This window comes from Protopterus annectens, chromosome 1.part2, assembly GCF_019279795.1.
Source record: "Protopterus annectens isolate FY-2018-M chromosome 1.part2, PAN1.0, whole genome shotgun sequence".
Classification (NCBI taxonomy): domain Eukaryota; kingdom Metazoa; phylum Chordata; order Ceratodontiformes; family Protopteridae; genus Protopterus; species Protopterus annectens.
Genome location: NC_056727.1, coordinates 992,989,777 through 993,003,882, shown reverse-complemented (window position 1 = coordinate 993,003,882; position 14,106 = coordinate 992,989,777). Strand labels below are relative to the sequence as shown.

General features: G+C 45.8%; 1 protein-coding gene across 2 annotated transcripts in view; it reads left to right on the top strand.

The window, feature by feature from the left end:
- The window catches only part of LOC122792214 (protein argonaute-1), a 1,920,205-nt gene that overhangs the window by 244,458 nt on the left and 1,661,641 nt on the right, over positions 1 to 14,106 (top strand). The gene's annotated exons all lie outside the window — the stretch shown is intronic.

Below are 14,106 nucleotides of genomic sequence, written 5' to 3'. Positions count from 1 at the left end.
ATCAGTGCACCAGGGGTATAAAAGATGCAGCCGATGCCATTTTCTTTAGTCTTTCTTGCCGCGTGGTGCCCGAAGCAAAAGCAGTTCACAAGTGCCGGTCGGCTGACTCCTGAGATTTTCGTGTTCGAATTTCAGATCCGAAGTCTTCATTAAAAGCCAAGTACCCCATTGGGGAAACTTTTTTTTTTTTCTTGCTCCAGACCAATGTCAGAAAAAGTTAATAATTGTATTTCTTGTGGGAAGCAAATACCTCCATAAGGACTTCCATTCTTACTGTATTCCTTGCCTAGGCCCTGATCACGACGTTGCTTATTGTCTGTTTTGTGCTAGATTTAACCAACGCACTATTAAGCGTCAGCACGATTTTGCATTTCACTATTTTGGCAGAAGATTTAATTACAAGATGTTGTCGGATAGCCATCCGACTACCGCAATTCAAAAGAAACGCAAAGAAAATGACTGGCATCCGAGGTCCAAAACTGACGACGAGGCTTCTTCTAAGCCAGTCGCCGGTTCTCACTGAGGCGCTTTCACAGCCCCTGACGCCCGCTACTTTAGAGCCACAGGCCGCTTCCAACTCCCACGTAGAGCCAACTGGGCCACTGGAAGCTCAAGGTACTGGAACCTCGGAAACTATTCCCTCAGATGGGTCTGGAGCCGCTGAGCAGGCATCGGCTTCTGAGGGTTGTTTTCAGGCCTACACAGTTATATGTTAAAACGACTTCAGCTTCAAAGGCAGACTAAAGCTCCTCTAAAGACAAAGAAACAAGCCCCGTGGACAGGCCTCCACGCCAAAAAAACAGATGCTCAAAATGGCCGAAGACCTAATTACTTTGATTAGGGGTTCCGGGTTCCCATCCCCCTCCTGATAAGAGGCCTAGGCAAGAGACAGAATATGAATCTTCAGATCAGGTTTCCATTTCTTCTGATCAGGAGTACTCTCTTCCTCCCTATGAGGATTTTGATGCTGAGGAATCTATCCTTTCAGCCACTCCTCCTGAGGATTATTCTTTTGGGGAAACTCTGCATACCATGAGGGAGCATTTCCACTGGGAGAGCCAAGATTATTCAGAATCTAAGAAAAGGCTCAGAGACTTCCTTTTACTACTTCAGCACAGCCCCCTTGTTATTCCACCTGTGTTAGACATTGTAGATGTATTTTCAGGGTCCAGTCTGTCTCCTGACTCTTTACCTCCAGCTCCTGTTAAGCCAGACAGATACTACAGGGTTCCTGATTCACATAAATTTCTTTTTAAGAACCCTGCTGCTGACCCAGAAACTATCTCTCAGGGTCCCAAAGGGGTCAAGGCTTCCACTGCAAAAAACCCTACCCCCTCTGACAGGGATTCTAGGGCACTGGACAGATGGGGAAAAAAGATTTACACTTCTTCTACCTTTGCTATAAGGGCTTTAAATTGTCAGTTTCATATGCTTAAATATCGGCAATATATTATGTCACTGCTTAAACAGAAAATGTTGATAAATTCTGAATGTGCAGAAAACAAAGAAATGCAGGATTTATTGCATGCAACTGAACAAGTGGGAAAGCATACTTTGCAATGTGGTTTTGATTCTCTGGATGCTTCCTGCAGGGGCTGCTGTTATGGGTTTTGTTATTAGGAGGCATGCTTGGTTAAAGGAACAGAATCTGCCTGATCATGTTAAAGCAAAATTATTAGATGCTCCATTACAGCATGATACTTTGTTTGGCGTTAAAGCAGAAGAGGTGTTGAAGAAAATGGAGGACAAAGCTAAATCTATGCAAACAGTCAAGGATTTCTTACAGGTACAGCCTCCAAGATTTAACAGGCACTGGCCTACAAAGAATTGGTCCTTTCCAGTGTCAGACAGGCCAGAGAGAGGCAGATACAGATGCCCTAGAGGCAGATCCCAGCTCCAAGGCTCATACAGGTCTAAACAATGGGGTACTTCTACCTCCAAAAGCGGAGAAGACAAATCACAGCCATACAGGAAACCGTCCCAATGACTTCCCCCTGCCTGCGCCAAGTGCTTATCTTCTGGCAGCACCTTTTGGGGGAAAACTAGCACTTTTTTCTCAAAATTGGCACGCAATAACCCAGGACAAATGGGTCTTGGATATAGTGTCACAAGGCTACAGGTTTCACTTTCATACCCTGCCAAGGGCAAATGGTTTGCCAGACCTGCCAAAAAATCAGTGGGCAGAGGCACAAAAGCAAGTGTCATCCCTCATGGACATGAGGGCCATTCAGCAAGTACCACAGCAAGAGCAGGGACAAGGATTTTACTCGAGACTGTTCTTGGTGCCCAGGAAGGACAAAGCCTGGAGACCAATACTGGGACCTATCTGTTCTAAACACATATCTGGATATTCCAAGATTCAAAATGTTGAGACTGCAGCAGCTTCTGCCCGTGCTGGGCAAGAAGGCTTGGCTGGTGACTTTAGACCTAAAAAAGGCATACCTGCATGTCCCAATCAGACAATCATGCAGAAGATATCTCAAATTCATAGCTGGCTCAATGCACTACCAATTCTCTGCACTGCCGTTTGGCTTATCTACTGCACCCAGGGTCTTCACAAAATGCCTGGCTCCAGTAATTGCATTTTGCAGACAGAGGAATACGAATATATCCTTACTTGGATGACTGCCTTATTCAAGCAGAGAACAAGGACATTCTGCTACAGTATCTGATGTTTGTAAAAAGATTACTAACATGCCTAGGGTACACAGTAAACGAAAAGAAATCAAAACTAGTACCCTCTCAAGAGATAATATTCCTGGGTGCAAGCTTAAATACAACTGCCCAGATGGCTTATCTCACGCCAGACAAAGGCAACTGACTACTTATTTCAAAATGTTGGCAGCAAAGACCCAGTTGTCTGCAAGAAACATTCTGCAGGCTTTGGGCTTCATGGCATCCTGCATTCTGCTAATTCCATATGCAAGACTGCATATGAGGAAACTTCAATGGTATCTAAAAAGTGTTTGGACTCAACATTGCCACAGCCTGGAAACAACAATTACCCTCATTCCCTGCCTGCAACAGGAGTTTCGATGGTGGGCAAAGGCCTGTCACCACAACAAGGGACAGCCATTCGCTTTACCCACTGCCAGACAGATATTAACAGATGCATCAGATTATGCCTGGGGGGCCCACATGGCAGGAAAATGTATTCGGGGCACATGGTCTGCAAGCCAAATGCATCTACATATCAACCAAAAAGAGATGCTAGCTGTTCAGAATGCCCTGACAGCCTTCAAGGATCTACTTTATCTGGGACAACTACTGATAAAGACGGACAATACTACAGTCATGTGGTACATAAACAAGCAGGGAGGCACGCATTCCAAAGAGACCGCATATGTGAAAAACAGCCGACTCTTCCATTAAGCTCATTAAGTCCAGTACTCCATTGAGGTGCCTTTGCAGCCCCTGATGCCTGCATCTACAGATTCTCATAAATGTGCCGAGACCTTTTCGGAGTTCGGTATGCCGCTAGATGCTTTGACTATGGAACCTGCACATGTCTCTACCTTGGATGGGTCCGGAGCTGCTGTGCAGGCACGGTCTTTTGGGGTGTATTCCGACTTACCGATATTCATATTAAACAGACAACTTCATTTCTTACTAAAAGTACAGAGTTTCTCAGGCCCACAGTTCGCGCTATGCCTAGAAAACTGACGTGCAAAGGGCATGCTGAACCTCCCATGCCACAAAAACAAATGCTTAGAATGGCTGAAGCCCTTATTACTCAAATTAGCGGAAGCCATCTTTCCCTTTCTAAAAGACAAAGAATTGAATTTCCTTCTGATTCTACAGACCCAGGAGTCTGATGACTCTGACCCTTCTGCAGAAGAATCCATTCTGTCTGCCTCCCCTCCAGAGGTTTTCTCTTTTGGTGAAACCTTGTATACCTTAAGAGAGCATTTCTGCTGGGAATGCCAGGACTATCCTCAGTCCAAAAAGAGACTCAGGGGAATTTAGATTTGCCTCAGCACAGGCTTCAAGCTATACTCTGCCCTGGATATTGTAGACCATGTCTTCTTGGAATCCAGTCTTACTCCTGACACCTTACCACCAGCTCCTAGAAAACCTGACCGGTACTACGGAGTACCTGATTCTCTCAAACTTCTCTCTAAGAATCGTATTGTGGATCCAGAGACCATTTGCCAGAGACCTAAAGGCATTAAGGCTACTACAGCCAAAAACCCATACCTTCAGATTGGGATTCTAGACCTTTAGGCAGATGGGGTAAGAAGATATATACCTCTGCAACTCTTGCTATCAGGGCTTTAAATTGACGGTTTCTTATGTTGAAGTACCAGCAACATATTATGGAACTAATTAAACAAAAAATGGTGTTAGTTCCAGATTTTTGCAGAAAATAGATTTACAAGAGTTAATCCATTCTGCAAAGCAAGTTAGTAAACATACTTCGCAATGTGGGTTTGTTGCCTTAGAAGCATCTTGCAGGACTGCTGTCACTGGGTCTGTACTGAGAAGGCATGCTTGGCTTAAGGAACACGTCTTGCCTGACCATGTCAAAGCAAAATGACTAGATGCTCAATTAAATCAGGAGAGTTTGTTTGGCACAAAAGCAGAAGTTGTTAAAAAGATGGAAGAAAAGGCGAAATCTATGCAAACAAAGATTTCTTACAGATGCAGCCACCTAGATTCAGTAGGCATTGGCCATCAAAAAACTGGTCCTTTCCAGTCCTTCTCAAGCTTTCAGTCCAAACCCAGGGTAAACCGCCCAAGACTGCAGTCTTAGGGTATGCAGAGATCTAAACAATGGAGTGTTTCCACCTCAAAACCAGGGAGTGGTAAGCCACCCCCTTGTGGAAAAAGTTCATAATGACTTTCCAGTTATCCTTTCCAGTTGTGCCCAAGTACTTGTTCCCCTAGGAGAAAAGCTCACCCTTCATGCAAAAATCTGAATGTCCATTACTCAGGACTGATGGGTTCTAAACATTGTATCCCAGGGATACAGATTCTACTTCCACTCACTGCCAACACCAAGCGGGTTGTCAGACCTTCCTCCAAACCAGTGGGCAGAGGCTCAAAAGCAAGTTCCTTCCCTTCTCCATATCAGGGCTATTCGACCTGTTCCAGTAGAACAAAGGGGACAGGGCAGTAGAACAAAAGGGACAGGGTTTCTACTCCAGACTCTTCCTGGCGTCCATAAGAGAGCTCTTGGTGCCCTATCCTGGATCTATCAATCCTCGGCACCTTTCTGGTTGTCCCAAAATTCAAAATGCTTACACTGCAACAGTTTCTTGCGATGCTAGCCAAGGATGCCTGGTTGGTCACCCTAGACTTAAAAGAAGCTTATCTGCACATTCCCATAAGGGAGTCTTGCAGGAAATATCAATGATGTCCTTCAAGGATGCATCTGCAGTCCTTACATATGGGTTGTCCTTCGGTCAGCCGGATTCCAAAGTCTGGGTCCGGCGTCGGCTGATGTCACCCTCACCCCGACGTCAGAGCGCCTGGGGTATAAAAGCATCAGCCGGCGCCATCTTCCCCAGTCTTTCTTGCCGCGTGGTGCCCGAAGCAGAAGCAGTTCGCAAGTGCCGGTCGGCCAACTCCTGTAACTTCAGCTACCGAAGACTTCAAAAGCTAAGTACCCCATTGGGGACTCTTTTTTGCCTCAGCCGATGTCAGATCAAACGCTTAAAGTTAATAATTGCTTAACTTGTGGGAAACAAATACCTCATAAGGATTTCCACTCTTACTGCCTCCCCTGCCTAGGCCCAGACCACGACGTCTCTGCCTGTACAGCCTGTGCTTCCTTCAATCGACGCACTCTTAGGCGTCGGGCGGAGTTTGCAGAGGAATTTTTTGGGGCTAGTTTCAATTACAATATGCCGTCGGAGACTCCGACTACTTACTTATCCAAAAAACGGAAGGACAAGGACCGACACACGCGGACCGTGGTTTCGGCCGAAACCATGCCTAGGCCTACCGCGAGTGTCTTGGTCTCGGCTGAAACAGAGTCATTGGTTCTTCCTACCGTCGAAGCCGCACAACCGACTACCTCGGCCCCAGAGGCCCCCTCTGAGTCGGTTAGTGAATTTCCCTCTGAGACCGGTGCTCTGAAAATATTCAACACCATTTCTCTAGATAAAACTACACCAGCACGTGGAGCAGCCAGGCCTCCTGCATCCATGTCCATAAAGGCATTCTCTTGGGCTAAAGCTGCTAAACAGCCAAAATCTCTGCCCCCCAAGGCTATTCCTCAGGGATCCACTACTGGTTCACAGATCTTAACCTTAGCTGAGGACCTTATTTCCTTAATTGGGGGCTCTCAGCCACATCCGGACAGGGGCTCTCAGCCCCCTCTAGACAAAAGGCCCAGGGTTGCTCATACAGATCCCCAGTCTTCCGATGAGGCTTCAGATGACTCTGCCCTATCAGACTACCAGGAGGAGGCCTTTACGGCCTACGAGGACGCTGATGCAGAGGAATCTATTCCTTCGGCCTCCCCTCGGGAAGAGTTGTCCTTTGGGGAGACCCTTCACTCCATGAGAGAGCATTTCAAATGGCAGGGCCAGGAATTCTCTGATTCCAGGAAGAGATTAAGGACTTTTTTGCATTTACCTCAGCATAGACCTTTGGCTATTCCTCCTGTTTTGAATGTCATTGATGATGTGTTTTCTGAGTCTAGCATTTCTCCAGACTCCCTCCCTCCGGCTCCTGTCAAACCCGATAGGTACTACAGGGTCCCGGACTCGCATCATTTTCTTTACAAGGGCCACTCTCCTGACCCAGAAACTATTTCCCAGGGTCCTAAAGGGGTTGCATCCACCACTACTAAAAACCCACTTCCCTCTGAAAGGGAGTCCAGGGCTTTAGAGAGATTGGGTAAAAAAGTGTATACTTCTTCCACTGTTTCAGTGAGGGCTTTGAATTGTCAATTTCATATGATACAGTACCAAGAGTATTTGTTAGATGAATTGCATAAAAAACTGTCTTTTCATGAACCCCTAGACCGCAAGACCCTTCAGGATCTGGTACATAACTCCCAGCAGGTTAGCAACCATTTCTTGCAGTGTGGTTATGATGCATTGGAAGCTTCATGTAGGTCAGCAATGACAGGTGCAGTCATACGTAGGCATGCTTGGCTGAAGGAACAATCTTTGCCAGATCATGTTAAAGCAAAGCTTCTGGATGCGCCACTGGAAAAGCAAAAGTTATTTGGCTCCACGGCTCAGGAGGTCTTAAAGAAATTTGAGGAAAAGGCTAAATCTGTACAAACAGTCAAAGATTTTCTCCAGGTCCAACCACCAAGATTCAGCAGAAATTGGCCTTCTAAGAATTGGTCCTTTCCGGACACAGACAGATTTCAAAGGGGCAAGAACAGGCGTGCCAGAGGTAGAGGGCAAGCTAGAGGCTCCTACAGAGGATGTCAATGGCAGCCTCCTAACCAGAGAGTTAGTGCAGGACCTGCAACCGCTGCACAAGGACAAACTCAATGACTTGACCTTGACCCCGCCAACCAGGGCTCAATTGGAAGCACCTTTGGGCGGAAAGCTATCTTTATTCTCAAAAAACTGGCACAGTATTACAAGGGACAAATGGACACTGCAAATAATAGACAAAGGATACAGATTCCATTTTCATACATTATCAAAAAGAAAAGGCATGCCAAACTTGCCTCCGAATCAAAGGGCAGAGGCTTTCAAACAGATTTCCAACCTACTGCAAATGAAAGCTATAGAAAAGGTTCCTCTCACAGAACAAGGCCAAGGATTTTATTCCAGACTATTCCTTGTACTAAGAAAAGAAAAACAATGGAGGCCTATTCTGGACTTGTCCGCACTAAATACTTATCTCATTGTGCCAAAATTCAAAATGCTGACCCTACAGCAACTCCTTCCCATGCTGGGCAAGGGGTCCTGGCTGGTATCTCTGGACCTCAAGGAGGCATACTTGCATGTCCCTATCAGACAAAGTTGCAGAAGACACCTCAGATTTCTTGCAGGTTCAGAGCATTATCAATTCTCAGCATTGCCCTTTGACTTATCTACTGCGCCCAGAGTATTCACGAAATGCCTGGTATCAGTAATTGCACACTGCAGACTTCAGGGGATTCAAATATACCCATACCTGGACGACTGCCTAATACAAGCGGACATCCAACAAACTTTGGTAAAACACTTGAATTATGCCATCCGACTACTTCAGGCCTTGGGATACACAGTCAACATTCACAAATCCAGACTTGTTCCATCCCAAAGAATAACATTTCTGGGTGCAACAATAGATACAACCACCCAAATGGCTTTTCTCACAGAAGAAAAACAAGAGCAACTACCGAATTATTTCAGGAATCTGACAAAACAAACCCTGCTCACTGCAAGGCAAATCTGCAGGCCCTGGGTTTCATGGCATCTTGCATTCTTCTGATTCCACAGGCAAGGCTGCATATGAGGAAACTACAATGGTACCTAAGGAGTCTATGGTCTCAGCACAGTCACAGCCTAGAAGCTTTGATTCCACTCATTCCATGCCTTCAAAAGGAATTCCTGTGGTGGGCTCAAGCAAGCCAGTCAAACATGGGTCTTCCCTTCAGCAAACCAATTATCAGCCAAACCATTACAACAGACACGTCAGACCATAGATGGGGGGCACATATGGAGGGCAGATTCACTCGAGGACTATGGTCACAAAAAGAATTGCACCTGCACATAAACCAAGAGGAAATGCTGGCAGTGATGCACTCAATCGAGGCCTTCAAACACTTCCTGCATCAAGGACACCTGCTAATAAGGACAGACAATACCACAGTTATGTGGTACATAAACAAGCAAAGGAGGTACCCATTCTTACCCTCTCTGCAGGTTGGCGATGAATCTTTGGGAACTTTCCCTAAAACTCAATATACAACTGCAATCCCAGTTTGTACCAGGAAAAGACTATGTACTGGCGGACAGCCTAAGCAGAAAAATCATGGATCCACACGAATGGATGCTGCATCCAGACACCTTCCTTCAGATAACACAATCATGGGGAGGCCGGACTTAGATCTTTTTGCCTCTCACCACAGCCATCAACTGAAGAAATTCTGCACAAGGACATACCACCCACAAGCATGGAAAGTGGACTCTCTCTCCTTCAGCTGGAATACTCTAACAGTATATGCATTCCCTCCTCTTCCATTAATGACCAAGGTCTTACTGAAGATCAGGACAGAGCAGCCAAAAGTGATTCTGATAGCTCCGGACTGGCCAAGACAGCACTGGTACCCGCTGTTAAGGAGCATGTCACACACGAAACAGTGGCCTCTACCACCATGGCCACTTCTTCTGACACAGCACAATTACAAAACTCTGCACCCCAGCCTGAAAACCTTACAGCTGACAGCCTGGAAAATACCTTGACTCCTCGCCAGGATAAACTATCCAAGAGAGTACAGAATATCATCATGGAAGCTCGCCGGCCTTCCACAAGAAAGGCATATTCAGCAAAATGGAAAAGATTTCACACTTGGAACACCAAAAGGGGCCAGGATCCGACAGTGATGAACATTGCACAAATCCTGGAATACTTGGCAGAAATACTCCATAATGGCCTTTCTTACTCTTCCATAAAAATTCATGCTTCAGCAATTTCAGCAGAGTACAACACTGATCCACCAGTATTTTCTCATCCTTTGCTAAGGCAGTTTCTAAGAGGAATTAAAAACATCAAACCTCCAAGGAAACCACCAGTGCCTACATGGGACCTTAACTTCATGTTGGAAAAATTAACTTTACCTCCCTTTGAACCAGCAGCATCTTCAGAACTACAGTACCTGTCTTGGAAGACTGCCTTCCTTCTGGCCATAACCTCAGCAAGAAGAGTATCTGAGCTACAGGCCCTCATGGCAGTACAACCATTTCTTATTTTTCATCAGGACAGAGTTTCATTGAGAACCATTCCTTCATTCATGCCAAAGGTGGTATCCAGGGTCTCACTGAACCAAGCTATCCACCTTCCTACCTTCTTTCCAAATCCACAAAACAAAGGAGAAACTTTTGCATATCCTGGACATTCACAGACAGTTGCGCTACTACTTTGGACAGAACTAAGAATTACAGAAAAACTGACCAGCTCTTTGTAGCATATGCTGCTGGTGTACAAGGAAAATCAATTTCCAAACAGACAATTTCAAAATGGACAGGGAATTGCATTCGATTCTGTTATTCCTTCCATGGAAAAACTGTGCCAGTTAACATTAGACTGCATTCCACCAGAGCCACAGCCACCTCCACAGCCTTCTTAAGAGGGGTGGCTACGAAGGACATTTTAGAAGCTGCTGCATGGAGCTCCGTGCATACGTTTTCCAAGCATTACAACTTACCTTTATATTCCAGATCCAGAGCAGGCTTTGCTACGGCAGTCCTGCAGGGCATTTTAGCTACACCATCCTTTTCTTAGGTCCTACCTCCCCCAGCTTGGCTATGGTATTCTACCCATATGTAAGGACTGCAGATGCATCCTTGAAGGACATAGTACAGTTTTGTACCTACCATAAATGTAGATGTCCGATAGGTATGCATCTGCAGTCAGATTTCCCTCCCTCCTACCCCTCTGTGGTATTTCATGGGTTCTTACCCCTTTTCTAGCTAGCTGGGGTCATCTATTATGGTGTATTTGTTTTTATATTACTGTGCATGTTTGGAATTTTTGCATCTCTCCAAATTTAGCCTTCCTTAGAGGGCACCTGGCATCTGGGGCAAGAAAAACTGAGGAAGATGGTGCCGGCTGACGCTTTTATACCCCAGGCGCTCTGACGTCGGGGTGAGGGCGACATCAGCCGACGCCGGACCCAGACTTTGGAATCCGGCCGACCGAAGGGCTGCCTGAGGCAGGACAACCCATATGTAAGGACTGCAGATGCATACCTGTCGGACATCTACATTTATGGTAGGTACAAAACTGTACTTTTCAGGGCAGGCTGTATGCACGATCAGTTTTCTGTGCTTCCCTTTGGCTTATATACTGCTCCCAGAGTATTCACAAAATGCCTGGCTCCAACCATTGCATACGGCAAGCAGAGAAATATTCAAATTACCCATACTTGGACGATTGCCTGATTCAGGCGGACAATCAGGAATTGCTACTTCAGCACCTGGCATTTGTAAACTGACTTCTAACCTCACTGGGGTGCACCATCAATGCAAAGAAATCACAATTTGTGCCCAGCCAACAAATTGTGTTTCTTGGAGCAAGCTTGAACACAACTTCCCAGATGGCATTACTCACTCCAGAAAAGTATGTCCATTTGACAAACTATTTCAGAGTAATGGCCAACAAAACCCAGCTATCTGCAAGGAAAATACTGCAAGCCCTAGGGTTCATGGCCTCATGCATTCTGCTAATTCCATATGCAAGACTGTATATATGAGGAAACTTCAATGGTACTTAAAATCTCTGGTGTCAACATTCTCAGGACCTGGAAACAGTGATTCCTATCATTCCTTGTCTAAGGGCAGAGTTCCTTTGGTGGGCAGAAGCATGCAACCAAAACAAGTGACTTATTTTCACTCAACCCCTCGCTGCCCAAACCCTGACAACAGACTCATCAGACTATGCATGGGGGGGGCTCACATGGCAGGCAAATGCATTCAAGGCCAATGGAGCCCAGAGAAATTCCCTTGCATATCCATCAAAAAGAGATGCTAGCTGTATAGAATGCTCTGACAGTCTTCAAATACCTTATCCTTCCAGGACAGCTCCTGATAAAGACCGACAACACCACAGTTATGTGGTACATAAACAAGCAGGGTGGGACTTATTCTTACCCACTCTGCAGGTTATCCATGGCTCTGTGGAACACAGCCTTGAGCATCCAAGTGCTCCTATAAGCTCAATTCCTGCCAGGCAAGCAAAATTCACTGGCAGATGACTTGAGCAGAAGTGTACTGGACCCTCACGAGTGGAAACTGGAACCCAACTCATTCAAACTTCTAATCCAGAGGTGGGGAACACCGGGGGGTGGATATTTTTTCCTGCCCCCACAACCACCAATTGAGCCAATTTTGCACCTGGAACCCTCACCACAGAGCCTGGAAGGTGTACGCCCTATCCTTTACATGGGAAAACCTCTGTTCGCCTTTCTTCCTCTGCCCCTCCTCTCAAAAGTACTACTCAAGATCAAACAGGACAGGCCAAGGGCAATCTTTAATGCACCAGACTGGCCGCAACAGCATTGGTACCCACTCCTCTGACAGCAGTGCCACCCTGGCTCCTACATCAGACACCTTCCCTGCTGTCTTAGCTGGAGTGACAGATTTTGCATCCACAGCTTCAAACCCTAAACCTTGCAGCCTGGCTTATCCCATGAATACACCACCAGCATCCGTCAGCAAACAGGTGCTGGATTTCATCCTTGAGCCCAGAAGGCCTAGTACTAGGCAATCCTATGCTGAAAAGTGGAAAAGATGTTATTGGAATCTGTCTCAAGGAAAAGACACAGCTGTGCCCAGTTTACCTCAAATCCTTCTTTACCTAGCAGAGCTGTTCCACAGAGGCCTATTCTCGTGCATTAAGATTCATGCTTCTGCCATCTCCACTCATTATAATACTGAGCCTCCTTTTATCAAGCAGTTCCAGGGGAGCTAACAATTTAATGCCCCCTAGAAGAGCTCCCTCCCTGGCCTGGGATCTAAACTTTGTACTGGAAAAGCTCACGCTTTCCTCTCTTGAACCTGCTGCTTCAGCAGAGTTAGAATTCCTCTCTTGGAAAACACCCTTACTTTTAGGCACTACTTCAGGAAGAAGTGTACGAGTTACAGGCACTAATGGCAATGGAGCCCTTCATTATTTTCCATCCTGAGAAGGTTTTCCTCGGGACTTACCCTTACTTTATGCCGAAGGTGGTATCCAGTGTGACGGTATACCAACTCCATCCATTTGCCAACCTTTTTCCCTAATCCTCAGAATAGAGGGGAAAGGATCCTGCATTCTTTGGACGTGCACAGACATCTCAGGTTGTACCTTGACAGGACTAAGCCTTTCAGAAAATCTGACCAGCTACTGGTCAGCTTTGCTGCAAGGGCAGACGGCAAGGCCATTTCGAAGCAAACCATTTCCAAATGGATAGCACACTGCATCCATTTCTGCTACAAGCAACATGGAAAACCTTCCCCTCTGTGGATCAGAACTCATTACACTAGAGCTTCTTCAATCTTTGCAGCCTTTCTCAGGGGTGTCCCCACCAGGGACATCCTGGAAGCTGCAACCTGGAGTTCTGTACGCACCTTCACCAAGCAAAAAATCTTTTTTTTTTCTAAATCCAGAGCTGGATTTACTACAGCAGTCTTACAAGGCCTGCTAGCCAGCCCTAACTTCTTGACTGCCTCCACCCTTCCTCAGCTTTGGGAATCAACCCAAGTGTGATGACGGCAACAGTGAAACACGAAGAACATAGAGTTGTGTAAACTTACCATAAATGTAGATATTGGAGTGTATTCACTGTTGCAGTCCTGGTTTCCCTCCCTCCAGCCCCTTGGCTTTCTCTGTCCTTTTTACCTGTTCTCTTTATGGCAGGGGTATTTACTTTTTACTGGAGGTGTTCCACACCATGTAATAGCTTCCTATTTTGGGGGTTCCTGATGTCTAGGGCAAGAAAAACTGATGTAATGGCGTTGGCTGCATGTTTTATACCCCTGACAACCTGATGTCATGGAAGAGGCGACTGCATGCGATGCAGCAATCCCATGACTCTGTTTATCTGCCTGCAGGTAGCCCTCAATCGGCCCGAATACCAAAGTGTGATGACTGCAACAATGAATACACTCTAACATCTACATTTATGGTAAGTGTATACAACTGTACTTTATGGTAAGTGTAACTTAAGCGTCTATGCTTTATGTAAATATTGCCTTTTTATTGGTGTTACTCATCCTTTCAGAGGTTTTGAAGACACTAATTGTTTATGCATAAACTTGGTTAATTGGAGATTGAGCTGAGCAAAAACCTTGTTAACAAGAAATCATTCTCTTTGCTTATTTGAGTTTTGTGTGTGCTGTGCTGATGTTTCTGGTAGTTAACTACTTGTATGTGGAGTTCAGTAGTCCGTTTTGATGCATTTTTTTCTTACCTTGATTAGCCATGGTTAAAGGTTGGAAAAACACT